General features: G+C 37.4%; 1 protein-coding gene across 1 annotated transcript in view; it reads right to left on the minus strand.

Moving 5' to 3' along the window:
- LUZP2 (leucine zipper protein 2) overlaps window positions 1-22055 on the minus strand; it is a 310023-nt gene that overhangs the window by 70886 nt on the left and 217082 nt on the right. The window lies entirely within an intron of this gene.

Genomic DNA, 22055 nt, shown 5'->3' on the forward strand with positions numbered 1-22055 from the left:
ATTATTAATTTTCTGATTCAATAGTGCATTATTACTCTCTGTGTTGTTACATCAGAGGCTTTTGGGTAAGGGGTAATGCTTTCCTATGTCAAAAATTATTTCAAAATAAAATGTTAAAATGTCAAAAAATAAAATTAACATTAAAATCCATGCATATACAACTGACAGATGAAATGCATGAAGTACATCTAATAAGAGGATTTATGTGCCAACACATTCCATGCATACATGAATAACATTATTAGAGGTGACAATAAATTTGAACATATACATATATATATATAAATTGTGTGTAGTCTATATACTTAAAATTTGATCTGAATTCAATTAAATCTCCCTTTCTTTCATAGATCAGATGAACATATAAAGGAATTTTTATGATTATATATACTATTGTTCTTTAGTCACATATCTGTGTCAACAGAAGTTTAGAATCCTTTTCTCTTAGAACATACTCAATTGTATTTTATGATATAACTACAAGGATCAACTTACACCTGAGAGTTAAGGGTTATATGTCTTAGATCTAAAGGAGAATTTCCTATCATGTTGTTCAATCACAAGCAGCTTACATGTTTCTATTAAAAAAATGTCTGGAGTTTCCTCAGTCTACTAAAAATGGAGCTACTATATGACCCAGAGATTCCACTACTAGGGATCTACCCAAAGGACACAAAAACATTGATCCAAAAGACCACCTGTACCCCTATGCTTATTGCAGCACTATTTATAATAGGTAAAACCTGGAAACAATCCAAATGACCAAAAATAGATGACTGGATCAAGAAGATATGGTATATATACACAATGGAATATTACTCAGCAATCAAAAAAGATAAACTCATGCCATTCACAGCAATGTGGATGGAGCTAGAAGGAATTATGCTCAGTGAGGTAAGTCAGAAGGAAAACGAAAAATGTCGGATGGTTTCACTTACAGGAGAAATATAGGCGAACCAAACAAGACATCAGTATAAAAAATAATAACAATACAAAACACAACAAAACAAATACAGACAATTATAAACCAGAGGGAAGAGGAGGGAGAGTAATCAGAGGGAGGGAGGAGCACAGGGGACTGTGGTGATGGTGCGCAGGTGCATTGGTGAAGGAAATTCTGTGGGGACTACACCTGAGGGGGTGGGGGAAGCAAACATTGTTTAAAAGTAAATGAAAAATGGTGTAAAAAAATACATATAAAAATAAAAAAATAGAAACAATTTACGTCAGTTAAAGCAAAGTCAAATTCACTTGAGAGTCTGTTTATTCATTCTGTTCCATTTTAATGTGATAAAGTAGTGACTAGAATGTTCTTTCGCTGAAGAGTTTATGACAGACTTGGACACTGTACTTCTGCTGTACAGGGAAGTCTGTCACTCCCTGACATAGATATTCTTGTGACCACCCAAATATGGGCAGTGAGTGTATTCTATATTGATAGTCCTCTCTGGCAGTAATTTTGGGCAACTGTTTAAAGAATTATGCTTTCATTAAGCTAAATATCATTTCCAGAGCTTAAAAATTAGTGTACTTCATTATTTTGAAATACACCCAGAACTGGGGATAATTAATTATAATCACCCACAAAAGAGCCAATCATGAGACATATGGGAACCTTGTCAAGGCAAATGCTGTGGCTGTTGCTATGTTATTGAGAACATTGTGAATGGCATAGAAAGCTGAAAAGGGACCTTGATTCTCAGACAATTCACAGATTTAACCTTTCCACTTGTGATGAGTAATCATACTTTTTTGGTTGAGAAAAATTATGACTTGATATCATTTAGACATTAAGAACATAAATTTATAGTTTTGTAAGCAGACTTGTATAATTTCCTCTACCCTCTAAACAATGGGTGCATCCCTATCAAAGCTGATGATGCTTTTACAAGAGCTAAAATAGCAACTTACACACATAATTACATCCAAAATGCTGGGAAACAATTATTCTTGTGCCTTATTTGAGGGGATATAAAGCAAAGTTTATTAAAGAATCATCAAATGTTTAAATGTCTGTTTTTTTTTTTTTCTGTTACACATTTACTGTCCTTTCTTCTAATGATGGTTAGTATTTTTATTTTTGTGTAGAATAGCTGGGGTTTAGGCCAGAGGTGTGGGATGTGACAGATTCACCAGAGACAAAGTGGGGACCAGAACAGGCAGATTTACTGAAATACACTGCTGAAGGGAGCAGCAGGTGAGACAGGAGAGGTCTGCTGCACCATGTATGGGTTAGCTCCCTGGCCAGGGATCAAACTCAGACCTGGCCTTAGAGGTGATAGCACTGAGACTTAACCCCTAGACCACCAGAGAAGCCCTCTCTGATTTTTCTGATAGGAAATATTTTCCCTTGCGAATTCCATGTAACTTGTGTAACTACCTATTATACCAAGGAAAAGGATAACCCAAGCCCAATCAATGTGTCTTAGTTAAGATTTGGTAAAGTAACCTAAGTATTACTAAGACTAAAAAAATATTTTCGTTTCAAAAATCATAAATAGAAAAAAAAAATCATAAATAGGTGTTAGGGGTCATTGTTAAGTCAGAATTTGAGAACAGGTCTGACCTAGAAAATTAAAACCTGATTATGAAGGAAAATACTGAATCCCCGTGATGATGTTGCTGCCTCACCTCCTTTTCATACAACCTTGCCTGAAACTCATACATACCTGGAATTTTCAGCTTCATCCTTCATATGTCAACCCCTCTGCTCTCTCAACATCATACTTATTTTTGCCTTCCCTATCTTATGTAATCACAGAACTTTGTCATTTCCTTAGTAACCAGAGCAGTAAAAAATAACATCCAACAAACCAAGCTTCTATCACATGTTAAAGTCATAGATTACCAGAATGTGGACATGGAATATTTTCATTGATTTGGGTGTCTCTAAATGGAAGGCAGACCTTGCTTAATAGGGAATGTCTCCAATTGTATTATTTACTGCATAAACTTTGGTTAGCTTAAATAAAGATCCCCACTGACTTCCTGGGAACCCAGTGTGTGCATGTGTCAGCCCTACCTAAATATGTTATTTAATATTTCCCAAATTCTATATATATTAAAGTGATATTTGATAGTAATCATTTTTTTTCTTAAAAAGCATGTCTGCTAAATCTAGCTTCAATTTTTACCAGGAAACTTATAATGTCACATATTCAATATTGCTTACATGATAGTTTTAACCCAACAAAAATTCTGGGCCACAAAAGAGTTATATAAATCTAGTATATTACTATAATCTTGATATATGTAAACACAAACATTACAAAGTTACTGTTTCTCATTTTACAAAGTGCTTTCAAAAGATATTTAAGAATTAATAGGAACTTTTATTGCCAATAAGAGCAATTAATGGCTAAATTGAGCAAAGCATTAATTTATTGTGAAATTTTCATGTAGAATAAAGAGAAATACTGGGGAATAAAGCTCAGAAAATAGGCATGAGCCAAGTAGGAGGAAGCATCCACGATTATAAGACAGGAATAGAATTATTATGACAACTGAACGAGAGGCTATAAATCACTGTATTTCATTCAGGGTGGAATGATGAAGACTCAATGAATTTTCATGGTAAAAGGCACAACCTGGGAGCACTTACGATTGTTAAATATAATAAATTATTAAATTGTGTTTATCAGACTATTTTCTAGAGTTAAATAAAATACACCAGTGCTGCCAGGCAGTTGAGAACATGTGTTAAATTCTCAAAAGTGCAATTAAAGGTAAGCCAAAAGCAAAACACCTGCAGCAGTATTTAATAGAAAACCAGATATTGCTATGTCTCACTGCAGAAAGTATCTCCTATTTTAGAACTTCCCAAAACTGATTATGTAAAACACACTCAATATCACTGCTTAAGACCTCCATTTGTGTCAATTTAAATGTGCCTGAAAAAATGGGCATACACTTTCAAGTAAACCATTTTGTAACAGGAATCTTCTATGCCATATTAAGGAGAGAAACATAGTTTAGGGGTAAAGTGTAATGGAAATATTCTAGAAAAAGTACTGGCAGGTGACATGTTTTTGTATGATTTCCCTAAGAATTCCATACATCTCAAGGAGGGATGGGGTACTGGACAGAGATTTAAACCATGAGTATTTACTTTATCCATTTCTAGACATTTTTTTCCACTTTTTATGTTTCTGAAATTAAGATTTGAGAACATGATGCACTGTTCATTTACTCTTCATGGTTTCACCCATCCCAAGAATGTTGTTTACTCAAATAATCTACTTCAAAATCAATGACTCCTTGTATGTTAAATATTCTGATTCCAAAGTTCTTGGTTCTTGCTTCAAAATAAGAGGTAAAAATTTCAATAAATGGGAGAGTTTTTTCTCCTGCCAAGAAAAGCTTAGCTGTATAGTAACTAAGGAAAATGAGGACACACACATACATGCATATATACATATATTTAATTTATAGCTTTTAAATTTAGATATATATGTACATATCTGTATATACACATATATTTATAGCTCTGCTTGTGGGAAGAAAGTAAAGACATGCCCTTCATTCTACTGAGTTAAGCATGAGCAGAACCCAAATATGCATGAACATGATGATCTTTGAGTTTTTATTTATTTTTTTTGGATTGATTTACTTATGCATCCAAGAACTGGGGTGTAAGCCAGAGGTGTGGGGGGTGAGAGGATTCACGAGAGTCCAGAGATAGTGGGGAGCAGAACAGGTAGATCTATTGAAACATACTGCTGAGGGAAGCAGCAGGCAAGACAGGAGAGCTCTTCTGTACCATATGGGTTGCTCCCTAGCCAGATGGGTGGGGATCAAACTTGTGCTGCAGTGGCAGGCGATAGCTTGATAGCACTGTCTTTCACCCCTGTGCCACCAGGGAGACCTGATCTTTAAGTTTTTAAGTATATATATATATATAGTATATATAGATATATAGTATATATATATATATACTCGCCAGGCAATACAATACATTATGATTTATAAAATAACTTTGCTTCTGAAGCAGTAACTAGGTGATTATAAGCAAAGATCCCATACATTTGCTGTGAACATTGAAATAATGGCTGCAAAGTACTGGGCAAGTGTTTCACACACAGTGGGTAGCTAAAATTAACATCATAATAATACTAATTGCTATTGCTAACAATAATTATTATAATGGTAACCTAGATTGTCTTCTTCTTTGCAACCATTTGCTCATGTCTCTCAAGTTCTAGTCCTTAAAAAGTATCTCGTCTTTAAATGTATTTCTTACTAGAGAGTAGAAAATATATTTTCCTATTATAGAGAAATCTGGACTTTGTCATTAGACTTCATCCTTTGTCTTATCATCATGTAACCCTCCCATTCACTTATACTTAAGTCTTGAGGGTTGTGTTAAGTTTTTGATGCTTTTAAAATTCTAAAGATAATTGTTTTCTATCTTCAGGTGTTTCTAAGTTATTTAAGGTTAATGTCTTTGTGCATCATCTTTCTTCAAATCCATAAACAGCATTCATCTAGATTATGGACACAATAATGTTTGTGCTGAATATGAAACTAAAAATCTAAAGTTATATCATTTATCAGAGTTGGATTTCAGTTTACTTATATAATTTTCAAATTATATATTTCTTCTGTATTCATGGGAAAATAAAGGTGTTTATAGGTACAAAGTACATTATGGTAAATATTAATGGGAAGTTTTGCTTTATTTTATTTTTTATTTTTATTTTTTTAATAATAAATTTTATTTTTATATTCCCCATACAATTGCAGCCCCCCCATTCTGACCCCAATCTCTCCCCTCCCACCCCCGCCCCCTTAAAAGTGTCTCTGGTTCGTAGTTTTTTGTTGATTTTGATTTTCACTTTCTTATAGTTATTCGTTTTCCTGGTCCCTTATTTAAGTTTTCTAGATTCCTGCTATGAGTGAGACCATCCGGTATTTTTCTTTTTCTTTTTGGCTTATTTCGCTGAGCATGATCCCTTCCAGTGCCATCCATGTTGCTGCAAATTGCATGTGTTTATCTTTTTTGAATGCTGAGTAATATTCCATGGTATATATGTACCACATCTTCTTGATCCAGTCATCTATTTTTGGGCATTTGGGTTGTTTCCAAAGCTTAGCTATTGTAAACAGTGCTGCTATAAACATAGGGGTGCAGGTGTTCTTTGGAATTGATGTTTCTGTGTCCTTTGGGTAAATACCTAGGAGTGGAATTGCTGGATCATATGGAAGCTCTATGTTTAGTAGGTCCAGAAATCTCCACACAGCTCTCCACAGTGGTTGGACCAGTTTGCACTCCCACCAACAGTGCAGAAGAGTTCCTTTTTCTCCACACCATCGCCAACATTTGTTGTTGCTAGTTTTTTTAATATGTGCCATTCTCACTGGTGTAAGATGGTATCTCATGGTAGTTTTGATTTGCATTTCCCTGATGACAAGTGATGTTGAACATTTTTTCATATGCCTGTTGGCCATTTGCATTTCCTCTTCAGAGAAGTTTCTTTTTAGCTCTTCTGCCCATTTTTTGACTGGATTATTTTCTTTGTTGTTGTTGAGTCTCATCAGCTCTTTGCAGATTTTTGTGATCAGTCCTTTATCATTAGTGTTGGGTGCAAAAATATTCTCCCAGTTGGTGGGGTTTCTCTTTGTTTTTGTTATTGTCTCTTTTGCTGTGCAGAAGCTCTTTAATTTGATGTAGTCCCAGCTGTTTATCTTTGCCTTCACTATCACTGCTTTGGGTGATGTGTCTGTAAAGATGTCTTTGATGTGCAAATCACGTAGTGTTTCCCTTGAAATTCTTGGGATACAAGGAACATACCTCAACATCATAAAGGCCATCTATGACAAGCCAACAGCCAGTATCATTCTCAATGGTGAAAAGCTGAAAGCAATTCCATTAATATCTGGAACAAGACAAGGATGTCCACTCTTACCACTGCTTTTCAATATAATACTGGAAGTCCTAGCCAGAGCAATAAGACAAGAGAAAGACATCCAAGGAATCCAAATAGGAAAAGAAGAAGTCAAACTATCACTATTTGCAGATGATATGATAATATACATAGAGAACCCCAAAAACTCCACAGAAAAACTAATTCAACTCATCAATCAGTTCAGTAAAGTGGCAGGATACAAAATCAACAAGCAAAAAGTCAGTAGCCTTCCTATACACAAACAATAAATTTGAAGAAGAAGAAATCAAAAAAACCATCCCTTTTTTTATTGAAACAAAAAAAATCAAATATTTGGGAATAAATCTAACAAAAGAGGTAAAGGACCTATACAAAGAAAACTATAAATCACTGTTAAAAGAAATAGAAGTTTTGCTTTATTTTAAAGCACTAGGGTAGATGTCTGTTTCAGAAGCAGATACACAATAATAAAGTAGATTTCCTACTCTGAGTGTCTATAGCTATAGTAAGGCCAAATCTGCATTGGATCAAATGCAGATTCTTAGAAAGTAGTTCAGCATGATCAATACCTTCAGTTCACTAGTATGTTACATTTCTTTATGTTATAGAGAAATCTGGACTTTGCCTCACTTAATGAATAGAACAAACTGAGCTAAGTTTTTAGCACTGGTTATATGGTTTCTTCTGTATATTTGCTCAAATCATTTTTGAGTCTCGATAAAGCTACTGGTCCTTATGAATGATAACTACTTAGCATTTTCTATCAAACTAAAAACATTCAGATGGATGAATAGAATAGCTTGAAGAAAGTTTGATGCTAAACTCAAGTTGCTTTTGGGGTGCCAAATTCATCTGCTACATTTTTCTTAAGCACAAGGTTGTTCAATACCATCTGAAAATCTATAATTATTCTTCTGGTATCCTTTCCTGGTTTCTAAACTTAATAACCCTACTTCAACACTGGATGCCAAGTGACTGGGCATGCTGTGAGAACAGGGACTGCCAGTTTTATGCCAGTTTATACTTTTCCTTTTGAAAGGAAGTTAGATCAGTATGAAATTTTTGCATTTCAATGTGGTCTGATTTTGGAGGGAACAACTGTGTTCAGAGTGCCTTTTGAATGCTGTGGAGGAGGCAATGCTCATATGATGATGTTGGAGGATTTCATGGCAAAGGCAATCATTTTACAATTAAACTTGTGTATGTAGATAATGAAAGGAACCCTACCTCCTTGAGAAAAGTCAACATAGTTTAACAACCAAGTTTCACTAGTGACTTACTAGAGTCTCGAAATGAATTGTCCATATCAGCAGCTTTAGCATACCCTGGTATACGGTAAGGTAAAAAGTATCAGGCTTTTCTGCCCTCCTGCCATTAGGATAGATGAGGGAACCCTGTGTCCCTGAATGCAAGCCTGATGACGGGCACCTGAAGTGGGTACACCTGGGCTGAGAGACTGAGTTTATAAGGGTGGCATCAACGGGACGCCAGCAGAAGCCAAGAATGAACAGAAGATGAGAGAAAAAAAAAAAAAAGAAACAGGGTCCTCCCCTGGTGGCGCAGCGGTTGAGCGCTGGGCTGTGAGGATGCCCGCAGCCTCTGCAGCGCCAGTTCGATCCCCGGCCGCTGGGCGAGGGTCCCACATGGCACGCAGACCTCTCCTGCCGCTACCGCTGCTCCCCTCAACAGTGTACTTCGGTCCTTCTGCCTGTTCTGCTCCCTGCTCTGGCTCTGGTGAATTCTCTCACCCTCCTGCGCTTCTGACTGTACCCAGTGCTTGTATAAAATAATAAAAAAAAAAAAAAAAAGAAGAAGAGAAGCAGAGAGAACGCCAGAGAGCGCAGATAGAGTGAGGGTTTCCTGGGGGCTGAGAGGACTGCCAGCATCCCGGCCCCCCAGCACCCCTGCCTGCCATGTGCCTGGTAAATCTAAATAAAAGACCTGCAAAAGCCACTGAGGACTCTGACTCCTCCTTTACCCAGTCTGCTGGGTCAGAAAACCTGCTCTGTGGTCTTCCTGCCCCTACACCTGGATACTCATTAGAAACACAAATTCATAGGCCCCAAAATCACCCAATTTACAGAATCAGAAACTCTTGCGTGTGGAACCTCGCTCTTTGCATTTTTTTTCCTACCCGCTCTTTGCACTTAATAAACCCTTCAGTTGATTCTCCTGTTTATTCAAAGTTGAGAAGCAATAGTGAAAGCAATTGTAAAAATCTGCTCCAGATTTAAGCAGGAATAATGTGATAGGCATTCTATTTTTGGTTTTGCTAAATAACAATTTTCTAGTTTATATCACTTACACATAGTTGAAGTTAATAACTCACATTATCACCTCCACCACCACACCTTGAGTGATTCAAAAAATAAAAAATAAAGATCTATAGATCTAACCAGCACATGGCTACCTACATATGCTACTCTAATATCAAACATTACTAAATAGTTCTCTCCTATATGGGAAAAGCACTTATGAATCTTTCTAGCTGCAGTATGTGACAATGCTATTTTTCATAATTATGGGAATATGATTCAAAAAAACCTTTAACATAAACCTTGTTCTGCACACTCTTCATGAATAATAAATCAATCATCAAAAACAGTCTTTCTAATGCCCACATTCACAGGCATTCCCTTGGTATTCTGTAATACAAAAGGTTTTGGAACTCAGCATTGCTGCTACTTGACTTCCAGTTATAGTTCCCAACAAGCTCCTCAGTGCCCTGAAGCTAAATGTAGTCTCAGCTAATGTTTTCGACTCACAGTCTCCTGACCTAGAGTTTACACAGATCTTAAGTCTCATTCAGACTTGGAGGTAGCCATTTGTAGGATAAGTGAATTAATCAGGCTTTTTACACCTCTATCCTCTATGACTATTGCCTGTGGCCTTCATTGTGTTGATGTAGAAGGACTTGAGAGCATGGGTGTGGGGCAAGCATGGCTGATTGTGGATGACATGTGAGAGAATGCCAGAGAGCCCAGAGAAAGAGCATAATGATTCATGGGGAGGCCAGGAGGCTCGGATGCCTGCCCACCTCCCAGATCCCCTGTATGGCTGGTGCCTACCTCCTTGCCTAGTGTGCCTGTATAACTGGTTCTATGGGAGAGCATTAAAGCCTGAAAAATCCACTGAGGACTCCAGGATGCACTTTGTCTGCCTGAATCCATAGTGAACCCACCCTGTGCTTGCTGGCATTAGACCTTTATTTATTTATTTATTTTATAAGTTGCCTGATTGTAGGGATAGTGATGATCAGGCTTTTGTGCCCATTGGCCTCTGTGGCTATCACATGCAGCCTTGAATGCAGGACAGTGCTTGGGAGAGTGGGTGTGGAGCATGAATGCCTGATTGTGCACACCTGGAGTATGGTATGGGCATTCATTAGTGGGCATGCCTGGGCTTGGAGGCTGAGGATATAAGGGTGGCAATGGTGGTACAGCTATGAGAGGATGAATGACTACTGAGAGGCAGGACCATGAGAGAATGCCAGAGAAAGCCCAAACAGTAAAGATTTGTCAGGGGCTGGGAGGCCTGCCAGCCCCCTTGCTTGCCTTGTGCCTGGTTGCTGCACTACACTGATATAATTCATGACCGTTTTCACCTGATGTGAATCTTTCTATTGATACTATTTCGCTTACCTGTTATGTCTATGATATCCTCACATCTATATCTATTTACCACCATCAAGTAAAGGGAAAAGACAGGCATAAGTGCTTATTTATGAATACCTTCTAGCAGGAGTCAAAGGCTCTCCTGTTTACAGAAAAGAGACCCAAACTTAGGTTCATGGCCCACCATACTGTAAAGAAGGCTGCTGAAAAGTTTTTTTTTTTTTTTCTGGGTGCCAATTTGCTCAAATAAATATAGTGTCTTTTTAGAACAAAGAAAACAGCTATTGAAGGGGGGAATTATCAAATTTTTTAAAGATTTATTTATTTATTTATACAAGCACTGGGTACAGTCAGAAGCACGGGAGGGTGAGAGAATTCACCAGAGCCAGAGCGGGGAGCAGAGCAGGCAGAAGGACTGAAACACACTACTGAGGGGAGCAGCGGGCGGCAGAAGAGGTCTGCGCGCCATGCTGGACCCTCCTCTGGTGGCTGGGGAGCAGCTGGGGATCGAACCGGTGCTGCAGAGGCTGCGGGCAGCTTCGCAACCCAGCACTCAACCGCTGCGCCACCAAGGAGGCCAGGAATTATCAATCTTTGCCAGGGTTGTTCACTCCTCTTACCAATTCAGAACCTGGATTTTAACTCTTAAAACAGTAAGTGAAAGCAGAAATTTAAAAATTATCAGTATTAAAGTTAGTTAGCCGAACATGTGAGAAACACCCCTTTTTTTTTTTAACTAGAAATATTACTTCACCAAGTGTAAAGGCAGGACATGGCACAAGGCAGGTTTTCTGATCCCATGCAGACCGGGTAAAGGAGGAGTCAGAGTCCTCAGTAGTTTTGCAGGGTTTTTATTTGGGGTTCACCAGGCATATGGCAGGCAGGGGTGCTGGCTGGGGGGCTGGGAGGCTGGCAGGCCTCCCAGCCCCCAGCAAGTCTTCACTCTATTTGGGCTCTCTGGCGTTCTCTGCTTCTGCTTCGGCTTCTCCTTCAGGTTCTGCTGCTGCTGGCTGGGGCTGCTTGCATCACCCCGTGACGCCGCCCTTAAAAGCACAGTCTTAGCTCAGCTGAATCCCATCTACCTATGCCCACACCCTATTCCAGGTGCCCGCCATCAGGCATGCATTCAGGACAAGGATCCATCATCTATCCTGATGGCGGAAGGGCAGAAAAGCCTGACATTTTCTTTACCCTACAACCAAGTAATACTCTGTAAGTCTGTGGGTATCAGTCATGAACACCAGTCCTTGACCCAAGTCACTTATTATCCATCTGATGAGAAGACATCACAGATGAAGGGTTTAGTCAATGATTCTCACATTGGGGTCCATAAAATCACCTACAATTTCACTTGGAATATTGGAAATAAATCAGAACCCTCATTCCTGCCTAAACTGGGTGAATCAGAATTCCAGTAATGTAGACCAGGATTCTATATTTTAGCATTACTTCTAGATTGTAGTGCCAGCAAGGCACAGAGCAGGTTTTCTATGATCCACCGTTTGTACTGCAGCACCCAGGTACACGGCAGGCAAGAGGCCTGGGCGCCAGGAGGCTTGCAGGCCTCCCAGGCCCTGGTGAATCTTCACTCTTTCTAGGTTTTTCTCTGCTTCTGATTCTGCTACCATTGCTGTTTCTTCTACAACTGCTGGTGTCCCCGTGATGCCGCCCGTATAAGCCCCGTCTCTCAGCCCACTTACACATGCCCTCACCCTACTCTGGGTGTCTGCCATCAGGCATGTGTGCAAGCCCACAGGTGTCTATCATAAATGTCAGGAGGGCAGAAAATCCTGATAATTTTCTTTTACCCTACATAGATTTATACACATTAAGATTTAAAGCCACTGTAGAGGGAGAAAAATAAATGAATACACTTTAATTCTTTCAGGATGTCTCTCCCCTGATGCTTTCCCATAACTAACGTCCTTCTGCAGAGTCTACAGGTTGGTCTTTCTAGGCTTATTAATCACTGGCAGTTTTTAGAGCTCAAATGTTATAGGAAGATGATATATATATAGAATCACCAAGAACAGTGAAACTTCAGTTTTATCTTTTGCAAGCTTCTTTACAACCTTGTGAAATGGCTAGAAAGATGTGGTTTTCCTACCTACAGGTAAACTAAACTCACAGAAATGTCAAGAGATTGCACAATGCCACACAGCTCTTAGCAGCTGGAGGTGAGATTCAGATCTTTATTTGACCCCAAGCCCAGTGCTCTTTACCATCTCCCCAATAATGAGGTTAAAAGCATAACCCCAAGCATTCTGAACTTCAGATTTTACACTTCTAACTCATGAGATCATTCACCTTGACATCTCTCTCCCCTGTACTTACAATTTATCCCATTTAGAAAGTCTACTTAGCAATTTTTCACAATGAAAATGATATCAAAGATCAAAAGGTTTCCTGAGGGAAGGAGAGAAGAAATACTAAATGCCTAATCCAAGCACTTATCGAGGCTCTTCACATTACAGATATGTCACACTTTGAAAAACAGTTTCTGTCACTCTCTTATTCTGACTTACAGCATGCACATGATCAGGATCCTGCACTTACCTCTCCTCTAGTCATGTTCAACAGTCTGAAAAAATTCTCTACCTAAGGAATGTATGAATAGATAAAAAGATTCTGAAGTCACTAATTGCCATTTCATTTTCAAAATTTGGAAAGACCTGTGATTTGTACAAATTGTGTGCCCACATTTGATTCTTCTTGTGGTGTGACTGTTTTTTAGACCAGCACTGAGTTTTTAAAGCATTAGAGTCTGTGAATGAACTGTCATCACATCTGTCTTAATTGCATTCCCATCTGCTCCTGCAGGGTGCACCTGTACTTGGCTGATTAGACAAGAACAAGGAAAAAAGTCTTCTAATATCATTCTCCTTAGCCAAACCAACCAAGCATTTTTCACTTTATTTTATAGAGTGTTGGGGGGGAGGGAAGCATGGAAGAGAATTCACAAGACATATGTTTTCATACTGGGTTTCCCATTTACAAGCTGTCACCATGGACATATCTGTACTGTGACATTTCTAAGCCTCGGTCTCTCCATCTGCAATCATGTCTGCTTCTTCACAATGTGAGTGTGAGAATAAAAGGAAATAATAAATGTGCAAATGCTTTGTAAATATAAAAATGCAATTTTGTATATGCCCTATATTCGTATGCTACTGAAATTGAAGCGTAAACTAAACCTTATGGAGGGAAGTAATCTCTTAAAATAGGGGGTTTACTGGTTGATAAAAAAAAATCGTATGTATGCTATTGCTCCCAGATGCTTAAATTACTCTCCATTTTCGGTGAGTATAAAATGGGGAACCAAGCCATGCAAGAAGAAAGGGCTATTGAAGAATTGATAGGTAATTAACATTTTAAATATGCTTTTTAATCCTCCAAATTGTTTTAATCTCCTCAAATGGCTTAAAAGCTGCACTACTGTGCTGCTTCAGTAAGGGCAGGGAACAAAGCACTTAGATTAGGCAGTACAGCTGAGACTGCAGCAAATGAAGCAAGCAAATACAGAGTAACATCATTCCAGATGGATGTAAGTGCTCATAATTAGGTGCAAACATTGTATAAAGCATGTTTATTAGAGGGAAGAAACCGTCAATGTTACCGAATTAGACTAGCACAGTGTATAAGGTGAATTTTCAGTAACTGTAGGTAAAGATTGAGAAAAGTCTGCAGATGATAAAAACCTATCTGTTGTAAGAAATCAATAGTCAAGTAAAGATTGATGTGGGAAAAGATGGGGTTTGGACACATAAAAGGGGGTTGAATCAGAACAACCTGATTACTGTAATTAGAACAATGAGGACAGCGAAGAAGGAGCCATGGATAAGAGGTGGGAAAAGTACAGAAGGTGGAGGAAGAAGAGAGGCAGGAGGAGGAGAATCAGAGAAGATTGGAATACAATAAATTAACAAAATTCACAAAATTCCCAGTTTCCACTGGTTCCTCAATAAGCTTCCTTCATAAAGTTTTGAATCAAAGTTTCTCACCATATACTACTGATTCTCAATGTGGATTCTAAAGAACACTGACTTTATGGAACAGCAATAAAGATAACATCACAAATAACTTGGTGATTAAATGAATTTGACAAGCATTGCTCTTTGATGAATGGCATCTCAGAACCCAATTTAAAGAGAACATGAGAGTCCTCAGGGGCAGATTAGAGGTTGTAGTACTTCAGCGGAACTTGGGCTCCCTTGAAAAGGCCGACAATTAAAATCATGACTGAAGGACCCAGAGGGGATAAATTCAGGTTGACAGCAGAATGGGTGATTTCTGGAATCAGGTGCACACAATGACTGGTTATTTGCAGCAGACTGATGGAAGAGATGACAAAACTGCAAGAGACTAATTATAGCTAGATAAAAGGGAACATTGTATTAGTAATTTGAGGTTATTAATTGGCCATTTCCATAGAGAAATTGTGGTGGATAACTTTCCTAGTAATTAATGTAATTTATATTCAAAAGCAATCAATTTTTTATGTCTCAAGTGGATTTAAAAAATCTAAAAATAATACATAGGGAAGTCAAGTATAATGAAAGAGTATTTTTAAACACTAAAAGAGATAATAAACTTGTATAAATCTTGGGAAGTTACTTGAAAATAAATTTTTTAAAAAAAGATTTATTTATACAAGCACTGGGTACAGTCAGAGACGTGGGAGGGTGAGAGAATTCACCAGTGCCAGAGCAGGGAACAGAACAGGCAAACTGATGAAATAAACTGCTGAGGGGAGCAGCGGGCATGGCAGGAGAGGTCTGTCACGCCATGTGGGACCCTCTTTGGGGGCCGGGGATGGAACCGGTGCTACAAAGGCTGTGGGCAGCTTTGCAGCCCAGCACTCAACCCCTGCGCCACCAGGGGAGGCCCACTTGAAAATAAATGAACTATCTTAAGACTCTTATTGGACTATAACTCAATATTATTAATTCTTTAGAATGAGCCTAACTATAGCACTTTAAGGGGGAATAACACCAAAGAAAATGTGAGAAAATAGTTGTATGGCTGCTGTCTCTTTTTCTAATTGTCCCATTTGTTTGTTCTGTCATTCTCCCAATTACATCTAGGAGAAAGCTAGTTAGGTAGTAATTAGCTTTAACACCTGCTAGACACCTTTGCCAAGATACCGTGAATTTGCTTGAGGTGAATCTACAGGTATCAAGAATAGGGGGCAAAAAGTTCAAAGGGAGCTAGGAACATTTATAGCAAACACTACCCTAAAATTGTTATACTTATACCCAAAGCAGGGCCTCATCATGGTCGAGTATGTAAAGTACTCCACCCTAGATTTATCTGCTTTATTTAAATTTTGATGGTGAGCCACTGGTATAGGAATAATACAACTAGACACCCCTTATTTATGAGATAGCTGGACAAGGTTTAATGAGAACTAAGGGGATAAGCGATGTCAGGTTATGCATCAGAATAGAATATATATACACACACCTCACAGGATGCCATCACCACTAAAAGAATCACCCACCATTCTTATTTACACTGATATTCAACTGAGTTCCAAAACCAGATCTGATGAATTGTAACACTGGGAATAGTGAGACCAACTTTAGATTTTAAAATGAACATGTAAGTGATTCATTGTACATTAGCTTGACAACTGCATATACAGAAAGCAGAGGGAGAGATAGTCAACTTCCTCTCTCTGAGTATATTTCTGGCAGAGACTTCTGAAGAAAACAACAGATTTCCTGGAACCTTCCAGATCTGAAAATTTCCTTGACAAGAAAGCACCATGAAAATTAGAGCAGCGAAGCTATGTTTCACAGGACACCTGAAAATTACCAGTACATTGCAAATCTCCTTAAGAGTGAAAGATTCCTGTCAGAGGAAACCATAGGAACTTGAAGCACATGTCCACACCTAATGCAAGATTAAATCTCTGTGGAAGGAATAGAAGGGTAGGTCAACAGTTGTGGTTTCTGATTTAGAATATTAGGGATACAATATCTAAATAAGATTAGATGATAGGAAGAAATACACTAAATATATTTAATGTACTAATTGTGGTATTTCTTTCCCTTGCCAAAGGGAAAAAATATGGCAAAATCTAAGAATAGTCATCAACCCAGATCTTTATACAACTGAAAAGTTTACCTGGTACATCTTGCAAGGCTTAAAATCTAGTTTCCCCTATTCTCGGGAGTTTTCTTTTACCACAAGATGAGCATACAAGTGGTTACCATTGGCTGATATGATAAAGGAGGAATGTGGTTCATAATTAATACTTTATCACTAAATTGCGTTGCCTACTAACTCTTCAAAAGATGTTTTGAAGCCAAATTACTTCAGTAAAATGTTGGCAGTGTCCTGTTTCTGAAATAGGTTCTAAGATTGGAAATTATCATCTCAGCAGCATCTGTACATGTCAGTGTGACCTCCATCTACCTCCAGATTAATTTCCCACCAAACTCCTGGGAGTTTTCACATATCATTTTCTAATTAACCTGAACACTTCTCAAGCTCTTTGATTCTAGCTCTACCATTTTCTCACATTCTATACTTCTTCATTGATGGAAATCCTACTAAGTTTATATAGACTGGCAAAACCCTCACTATTCCCATCTGAAAACTACACAGTGTTGTAAACTAGGGTTACCACAATAAAAATAAATAAAAATGTTCCTATGACATCTTCCAGAATTTTTAATAAGCCAAACAACTTTCTCAATTTTATCATGTCACCTATTATGTTGACAGGTATGGCCAGCTTCCCCACTGCATGGTGTGCATGTTACAGAGGTAGAATAGTATCTATTTGCCCTATTCCTCTCTGATTATAGCATAGCACTCTTCACACGGTAGTATTTAGTATATTTTGCTACCACATTTCCAACTTCAAATAGATGTACTGTTATTTGTATGTATGTTACTAAATGGATCATTAAATCTGGCAGATGTCATTTGCTTCCGAAAGAAACTCTTCAACATTTTTGCCTCTGAACATCTTATTTCAGGCTGGTCGTGATGACCAACAGAATATTTAAACATCTTTAAGAATTATGTCTAATTTCCTTCCCTGATGGAACAGTTATATGGCAAATTGCTCTCATGAGTTATTTTGTTGACCTAGTGAACCAGGCAGTGTGCTGAGCATTTTGGTTATAATCTTATGAGGACATCGGGGGAGAAAACATGACTAAGGACAAGATAGTTTGTGGGGAAGAATAAGAGACAAAGAGGAATCTAAAAAATATATATCATTGTAGAGGGTCAAGAGAATTGTTATAAAACTATGGTAAAGATAGAGTGTGAATGAGGGGAAAACTATAAAGGAGCTAGCTAAGGGCAAAATAATAAAGAGTTGTTGGTGGTTGAGGGTGCTTTGGACATTTCTAGAGATGGAATGTTTGAACACACAATACCTGCTATGCAATACGCAGGCTGTTATGGATGGACAAGCAGGGATATTTAAAGGAAAGTAGGATATAGGCAAGAAGAAGCAAAAGATGTAAACTCTAGATATTAATTTAAATGTATTATTTACTAAACACTTATCATGGATATTGATTGGGAATTATGCCAAGTGAAATAAATCAGAAGGAAACAGATAAATATTAGATAGTTTCACTTACATGCAGAATATAGAGAGACTGAACAAAGGATCAGGAAGAATCATAAATTTTTAAGGCAACATGACTTCTAACTATACAGCTTCACGTGAAACATCCTCATTCTATATGAAACTATAACAGAAGCTAATTTGTGGCTACATCCAACATCATACTAGACTAAGTGTCATCCTAGTACCTGGTAAGTACACTACATTTTCTTTTTATATTGGTGTTATTGTTAATTTTATTTTTTTAATATTTTATATAATTCTTACATCATTTTTCAGTTTTGCACAACGAATGCATTTTCATTTTGGTTATAGTCCCCATATAACCCCCCCCCCCTTATTTTTACCCTAATCCTTCCTAATTTTAGAACAAACAATTGAAATTAAGTGATTTCCTTTCTACTTCATATATGGGGATGAAAGAAAGTTAGCTAATGCTATTCTTTTGTGACCTTAGTTCCTCTAAACCACCTTTTGCACAGTAACTTTGATTTTTTTTCACTAAAATACATTCTCATTTTTTTATTCAGTAATTAGAATTTGTCACTCAATTGTCTTAAAATAGACTCAAAAAATTTCGAGGAGGCTTCACTGTCAACCTCACTTGCTGGCATCTTGGATAAATAAACTTCAATAGACTGTCCTTTTATGTTAAAAGCACTAGCAATATCCACTTCCTGGGGCTTGGTGAGAAATGGACATATTTCATTTTGTTTTTATATTGGACATATTTTTAAAAGTTTTATTATGGCATAATTCATGGACCATAAAGTTCAACTATTCCAAGATTGGGATTCAGCAGGTTTTAGTCTATTCACAGAATTGAACAACTTATTTTAGAATATTTTATCAACACCAAAATGATCCCTTTACCCTTTAGAAGACACTCCCCATTTCTTATTTTTCCCCAATTCCTAGAAATGTCCATTCTACTTTCTGTTTTTTCCAGATTTGCCAATTCTAGAGATTTAAGATATACGGAATCATACAAATGTGGCTTTTGGCAAATTATTCATGCAGCAGTATATTTCCAACGTATAGACATGTAATAGTAAGCATTAATACTTCATTCCATTTTATAGTTAAATAATTATTTTATGTATGTGTCCCATTTTAAAAATTTACTCATCTGTTGATGGACCTATGATTTATTTCCATTTCTAGGCCACTTGAAAAATACTGCTATGGGCATTCATATAAATTTTTTTCTTAATTGAGGTAACAATGGCTTAAAACACTGTATATTATTCAGCAGTATAGGTTCACACCCTCTTCAGATGTATGTTTCCAAACCATATCCACCACCACCAAAGCACCCAGAATCCTCTGCCATTGTCCAATGGGCCCTCCCGCTCCTCTGTCCTCCAGCTACCTTCTCCCCATTCAGTAGTCTCAATTTTTCTGTCACATTTTAGGGTTTGTCATTGGTTTGGTTTTGTCTGACTCTTAGTTTTGTTACTCTATATTCCAAATATGAGTGAAAACATCCAATATTTATCTTTTTCTTCCAGGCTTGTTTCACTGAACATAATCCCTTCCAGATCTACCCATGTTGTAAATAGCAAGAGTTCTTTTCTTTTATATATGTTTTATATAATTTTTCATTTCACACAATGTATGCATTTTCATCTTGGTTATATTCCCCATACAATTCCCACCCCTCCTTATTTTGACCATACTCCCTCCACACCTGTAGTATGTCTGGTTTATGGTTGCTTGATGATTTTGATTTTTACTTTATTATAGTTAGTCTTTTTCCTGGTCCCTTATTTGGGTTTTCTAAATTCCTGCTATGAGTGAGACCATGTTGCTCCAAATTGCATGAGTTTATATTTTTTGATTGCTGAGTAATATTCGATTGTGTATAGGTACCACCTCTTCTTGATCCAGTCATCTATTTTTGGGCATTTTGGTTGTTTCCATAGCTTAGCTATTATAAGTAGTGCTGCTATAAACATAGGGGTGCAGGCAGAAGAGCTAAAAAGGAACTTCTCCAAAGAGGAAATGCAAATAGCCAACAGGTTTATGAAAAAATGTTCAGCATCACCTGTAATCAGGAAAATGCAAATCAAAACTACAATGAGATACCATCTTACACCAGTGAGAATGGCACATATTAAAAAAACTAGCAACAACAAATGTTGGCGAGGGTGTGGAAAAAAAGGAACTCTCCTGCACTGTTGGTGGGAGTGCAAACTGGTCCAACCTCTATGGAAAGTTTTGTGGAGATTCCTCAACGTGCTAAAGATGGAGGTTCCATATGATCCAGCAATTCCACTCCTAGGCATTTACCCAAAGGACACAGAGTCATTAATTCAAGAGTTCTTTATTTTTAATAGCTGACTTAAGCCTCCATTATTTTCTTTGAGGACATGCCTATTTTTTTTTTTTTGCCAATTTGAATGCTTTGTAAATTTATTATTGAGTTATGGGTCCTTTATAAATTCTAGATGCAAATTATATATTATATATGATTTATAATAATTTATTCCTTTCTTCATGTTGTCCTCTCATTTATTTATATGATATGCTTCAAAGAAAAAATTTCAAATTTTTATGAAGTCCAATTTATTTCTCTTCCCACTAGTATTTTTGCGCTACATCTAAGAAGCCATTGACCAAATCATGGCTACAGATATTTTTTCTTTAGTTCTAGCTCTTGTATTTACATCTAGGACATATTTTGACATAATTTTTAGTATATGATCTATCCAGGAGGTAAGAGGTAGCTATTTTCAGTGTAGGATGAATGCCAACTTGGGTTTAATGAATAATGATGAGCTTCCACACTAAGTCAGAATACAGTCTTCCCAAGTGCCCACTGTGGGAAGTCTTCCAAGAGTCATTTACTTCTGTAACAGACACAGGACATTTAGCAACTGTCTGCCTGTGACTACTCAAAACATAGAATATGGAAAATGACTAAAATTACTATTATTTATTTTCTTCAAAAACACTTAGTTGTAGAGCATAACTACTAGAATAATAATAACACGTGTGGATATTTTCCAACTATGTACTATGTACTTACACAGATCATTAACTAAAAACAAGGAGGCAGTGAGGTAACAGTAGGAACAGTGTAAGTGTTGGTGGTGTGTAGTGATAGGGAGCAGTAATAAGCATCTGAGCAGCACAGGGCCAGATATCTACATCTCATTTGTACTGACTGAGTTGTTGGCCAATTAATGGCCTGAAGTAGAAGTACAAAATACTCAGTAGACGATAAGCCACAGAAATGGGATTAAGTTCAGCTAATATGATCATTAGGTACTAATTGTTTTATATCTTATGACTATCATCTTTCAAGACAGAGGTGTGATAAGCCAGAGAATGAAGTCCCAAATATGGAAGTGTGGACATAGACCCGAGACTACCTTAGAAGGTTTTGCTCATACTTTGTATTTTGTTTTGCTGTTCTAGTCAGTCTTCATCTCTCATATAATTCCTGTCAGCACACTTCAACCATTTTATCTTAGGAACATCCTTCTATCCTAAGGGTTATGCTATTCACTGACTTATTACCATTCAAAAGGAAACATTTTTATGTAGCAATATGCTGTAACTTTCTATGGGTCATTAAAGCTCTCAGCATTTGGCAACAGCCCTTTATGTATCCAAGTGATCATGCTGAGACAGGTTGATATACAGAGCAAGGTGACATTATTTTACATTCCATTTTCTCTACATGTGAGGACACCAACTTCTTAGGTACTTTCTTTCCCAGTGAGAAAGGACAACAACTTTGTCCTAGGAAGTTACTTAGGTTGCCTTGGAAACCAAGTGCTGTCAGAAAAGAATAGTTTACCTTTAAAGAGAGTATCTCTTTCAATATAGTGGTTATAATTTCTCAGGAAAAAAAAAATGAAGTAAAAAAAAAATTATGCTTCCCATTCTGGAGAAAGAACAAGGCTTGGATGACAATGTTCAGTTTCAGAAAGCCAGGAAAAGATGCTTCTGTAA

This window comes from Talpa occidentalis, unplaced genomic scaffold (assembly GCF_014898055.3).
Source record: "Talpa occidentalis isolate TD23 unplaced genomic scaffold, MPIMG_talOcc4v2.1 talOcc4.3, whole genome shotgun sequence".
NCBI classification, from domain to species: domain Eukaryota; kingdom Metazoa; phylum Chordata; class Mammalia; order Eulipotyphla; family Talpidae; genus Talpa; species Talpa occidentalis.